Here is a 5,233-nt window from a genome sequence, read left to right on the forward strand (position 1 = left end):
AACACACCCACTGCCCACAGACCTCTGGGCACAAGTTCAAAATTAAATGCTACAATTACATGAAATGCAATGGCCAAAGAACATAATTTCACATAAGAGAAGGGTGGATGGGTGGGTTGGGAGTGGAAGGAGTTCATCAGGGAAGCCAATGCCAAACCAGAAAGGTACATCTTGTACCACACCCTGTAGGCACTAGGCATGAGGAATTATATGCTGGACTCAGTACATTAGCAAAACCGTTAAAAACCTGAGGTTGGATTTAAATTTAGATGCCAGCAGTATAAAGTGGAGTATAAAGCTGGCCAAAAAACTATCCCTCTCCCCTAATCTGTGGCTATATATCTATGCTCAAGAAAGCCAAAATGGAGTCCTGGAGAGAAAGCCACTAGACTCATTATATAAAGACAGGACTGATGTGCTCAAAATGGGGAAGAAGGACTGGTTACAATAACAGCTAATGTTTAACCAGTGCTTACTTTATGCCAAGCACTATTGTAACTAATGGATATATACACAGAGAGATACATTTATCTAATCCATATAAGAACACTTCAAGGGCCATTTTATCAATGAGGAAACTGAGACACAGAGAGTTTAAGTAACTTGCCCAAAGTTGCACAGCAGGTAGATTGGAAAGTCTGGATTAAACTCAGAAAATCTAACACCAGAAATTGTTGTACTTTCCTGACTGTAGGAACTAAGAATGATATCTAAGTGATAGACTTTTGATAGACTTACTTATTTAGATAGCACTTTTTTGTTTGTTTGTTTGTTTGTTTGGCAAAGATACTCAAAGACATCATCAAAATGGATTCAGGAGTAGGGACAGCTGGTTATCCAAGCTATTTTTTCTCCTTCTTTATGAGTATATTCAAAAAGAAAGAAGAACAAAGAAAAAAAAAACCCCCACCTCCTATAGACCTTTCCTCTCTAATTCTTCTCTTTCCTTTACTCTTCCTTTTTGGTCCACGTGGTCTCTTATCTAAAGGTCAATGCAGTGGCTAAGCAAGAGGGGAAAGCCTAAAATAGGCATGGAGAAGGAAGAGATGTTATGGTCATGCTATTCCTACCTCAGACAACAATCTTGATCTTTGACTCATCTGGCCTTGAAAAGTCTATGATATACACATTTCTGTTTTAAATTAGTTGCATTCAATTGAGTTCCAGCTAAGTAGACACCATATTGTTGTGAAATAGCACCAGACTAGAAATCTCTGCTTCCAAAATAATAGCTGGCCAACCATGAGATGCTTGAGCAAGTAACTTTATGCCTCTGAACCAAGTTTTATACAGAATAAAGTAAAATACGGTAAACAGGTATAACTTCATTTTATACGCTAGAGATTTTGAGTATTATTTAGCTAAGGGTTTAAAATGATATGAATTTCCAAAAATAAAGTAGCATGGAGATTTCCATTGCAAAGATCTTAGAAATCATCACTCCCATCCTTACCACAAGAAAAAAAGCTGAACAGGCCGGTTGCGGTGGCTCACACCTGTAATCCCAGCAATTTGGGAGGCCTAGGCGGGTGGGTCACGAGGTCAGGAGATCGAGACCATCCTGGCTAACACGGTGAAACCCCGTCTCTACTAAGAAATACAAAAAATAGCCGGGCGAGGTGGCAGCGCCTGTAGTCCCAGCTACTCGGGAGGCTGAGGCCGGAGAATGGCGTGAACCCGGGAGGCGGAGCTTGCAGTGAGCTGAGATCCGGCCACTGCACTCCAGCCTGGGCTACAGAGCGAGACTCCGTCTCAAAAAAAAAAAAAAAAAAAAAAAAAAAAAAAAATTAGCCAGGCGTGGTGGTGCGCGCCTGTAGTCCCAGCTACTCGGGAGGCTGAGGCAGGAGAATGGCCTGAACCCGGGAGGCGGAGCTTGCAGTGAGCCGAGATCGCGCCACTGCACTCCAGCCTGGGCGACAAAGCGAGACTCCGTCTCAAAAAAAAAAAAAAAAGAAAGAAAAGAAAAGAAAAAAAGCTGAACAGGCCGGGGGTGGTGGCTCACGCCTGTAATCCCAGCAGTTTGGGAGGCTGAGGTGGGTGGATCACCTGAGGTCAGGCATTGAAGACCAGCCTGGCCAATGTGACAAAACCCTGTCTCTATTAAAAATATGAAAATTAGCTGAGTGTGTTGGTGCACACCTGTAGTCCAAGCTACTCGGGAGGCTGAAGCAGGAGAATGACTTGAACCTGGAAGGTAGAGGTTGCAGTGAGCCGAGATTGTGCCATTGCACTCCAGCCTAGGAAACAGAGGAAGAAAAAGAAGAAGGAGAAGGAGAAGGAGGAGGAGGGGGAGGAGGAGGAGGGGGAGGAGGGGGAGGAGGGGGAGGAGGAAGCTGAACAAACTGAAAACGTAGCACTTTTCTTGAATCCATCCAATAATTTCGGTTGCAGGGCAAACCACCACCCAAGATCTGGAGAGACAAGTAACACAAAGGATTATAGCCAATATCGGCTTACCTGGAGCAAAAGCTGCTGAATTCATATACTGCTAGAAAGCTGTAGGTGGTAATTTTGAGGAACTATCATAGCCTGAATGTGCAGTAGCATTAGAGTTAGAAATGCATGGGGACCAAAGTCTCAGGGAGCCCCCTTCACTTTTGTGAATTTTACCTCCAGGAATCCTCCCAAGTGCTCAAGGTGAAGGGCCAAGAAATAGCCCCTGTGACTTGTGGGTGGGTGTGGGATGGAGGGGCTCGTTAAAAGTCAACATATTTAAATACATCCAGAGCATTCTCAAACAGACGTCTACTCTCCAAGGAAAAAGAAATTATCGGAGCCTTATGTAACTTAGGCCGAAGGGCATTTACCCAATTCTACCTCTTTAGCTTTTCTGTCTCATCCAACTGGAGAGGGTGGAGGGGACGGGAGGAGAAGAGACCAAGAAACACTTGTGAAGATAATAGCCCAGGGGATACAGGCCCGTACACAAAAAATATGATTTAATCATAAGATCATAGAATGCTTCCCCTCCCCCTTAGTTTATCAACACATCAGCAGGATTCTAGTATAATAGATTACAGCTGAAAGAACTGCAAGGCACAAGCTTTATTTAAGAAAGAGTTCTTAGGGAAGCTCAAAGAGAACAGAGGAGACAAACACAAGGCCATGTGAGGAAGTTGAAGTCTTTGATATCTACAACTACAGCAAACATTATACATAGCCCAACTCCTAGCCATATTGACATAAAGTCTCACATTAATAAAGGCTTATTTCCTCAGTTCTTATTCTCTGATACATTGTACCTGCTCTTAATAAAAATTATAAGACATGCTAAAAGTGAAAGAAAGAAAAGGAAGGAAAGAAGGAAGGAAGGAAGGAAGGAAGGAAGGAAGGAAGGAAGGAAGGAAGGAAGGAAGGAAGGAAGGAAGGAAGGAAGGAAGGGAGGGAGGGAGGGAGGGAGGGAGGGAGGGAGGGAGGGAATCCAAAAACTAACATAAAGCACAATCTGAGGAGACAAGTATCAGAATAAAACTCAGATATGATACAGCCACTGGAATTACCAGAGAGGGAATTTTTTAATATAGACTTAGGGAGTACAGGTGTAGATGTGTTACATGGATATATTGCATAGTGGATAAGTTTTGAGTTTTTAGTGTAACCATCACCTAAATAGTGTACATTTTACCTATTAGGTATTTTCTCATCCTTCACCACCCTCCTGTCTTTCTAGGTCTCCATAGAATGCTACTCAATCATAAAAAAAAATAAAATCGTGTCTTTTATAGCAACATGGATGGAACTGAAGGTCATAATCTAAAGTGAAATAACCCAAAACAGAAAGTCATATATCGCATGCTCTCCTTTATAAGTGGGAGCAAATAGACACAGAGAGTGGAATAGGAGGGAATTTAAAATACCTATCATTAATATGTTAATTAATACCTATGATTAATAAGGCTTTAATGCAAAATGTATATACAAACCAAAAACAAACACAATCAAGTAATCAAGTAACACAAGTAGAGAGAGAAAAAATCTAATGAATCAAAAGAAAATGCTAGAAATTCTGTCCCTCATTAATTGGGGGTGGCTCCTGAGATGTTTGCTCATTTTTTTCTTTTTTTTTTTTTTGACGTAACAGAAATAAAGAATGCCTTTGATAGGCTCATCAGAAGACTGGACGTGGCCAAGAAAAGAAAAAACAAAAACAAAACACCACTGAGCTTGAAGACATGTCAGTAGAAGTTTCCCAAAGCAAAATGTAAAGAGAAAAAGTATGGGAGGTGGTTGTCAGATGCTAGTGGGAGGGACTCCATTACCTTAGAGAGCTGGAGTGGTCTGGACCTCCAGGTGTGGTGGGCCAGAGGCACCTCTCCTGCAACCTCTCATTGTCTCTCTGGTGGGGTTCGGCCCAAGGTGGATTGACACAGACTTTGGTGGATTTTGAACAACCTAAACATTAAGCAATACACCTTCCTCAAATCTTTGGGAATTTCAGAATGACTAACACTTCCAAAGCTGTTCCAACTTTTGAAGAGATGTTGGCTAGTAGATTCACAGAAGGTGACAGGGAGTATCAGCAATACCTGAAACGCCCTCCTGAGTCCCCTCTAATTGTTGAGGAATGGAATAGCAGAGCTGGTTGGAGCCAAATAAATAGAAGCAATCAGTTTCAAGATAACAGACAGTTCAGAAGCAGGGATAGCAGCCAGGGATGGCCAAGTGACAATTGATCTAATCAGTGGCATGGATGATGCTGGGTTAACGTTACTCATAACACAGACAAGAACCTTACTATCTCCACCAATATGGACACTATGGTTACAACCAACAGCCCCCTTATGGTTGCTACTGATAGAAATGTCAGCAGCTTTTAGTAAAACCATTTACTCTGCTACCATGACAGAAGTTTGGGTGTCTTCTGTTGGTCATAGCCTTACATCTGATTTTAGAGACTAGATTATTGATTTTTTGGAACTTGAGATTTCTTTTTTAATAGATCTTACTCGTGAGATGCGATTGTTGCTGGAAATACCTAAAATGGTGAATTATACTGCTTGACTTGTACCTCAGATTCTTCTTTGTTTCATGACTTAATAGTGCTTTGAGTTTGGTGTAGTTTTCTTATTTGACCTCTAGGAGTTCTTTGTTTTACACAGAAAAAAAAAAAAAAAAATTAATAGAAAATGCTTGCTTTTACTTTGTAAGGTAGAGGAGTATCCATATGCTTACATGTGCTCATCTCTAAAATTCTACAAGTTAATAGAATCAGCTCATGAATGCATAGCTATGC

The 5,233-nt window shown here is 41.4% G+C and overlaps 1 pseudogene; it reads left to right on the forward strand.

Annotated features, from left to right (window-relative positions):
- The first annotated feature begins 4,439 nt into the window (after positions 1-4,439).
- On the forward strand, positions 4,440-4,795 carry LOC126937769 (RNA guanine-N7 methyltransferase activating subunit-like; annotated as a pseudogene).
- Positions 4,796-5,233: the final 438 nt, after the last annotated feature.

Source organism: Macaca thibetana, chromosome 1 (assembly GCF_024542745.1).
Source record: "Macaca thibetana thibetana isolate TM-01 chromosome 1, ASM2454274v1, whole genome shotgun sequence".
Lineage (NCBI taxonomy): Eukaryota > Metazoa > Chordata > Mammalia > Primates > Cercopithecidae > Macaca > Macaca thibetana.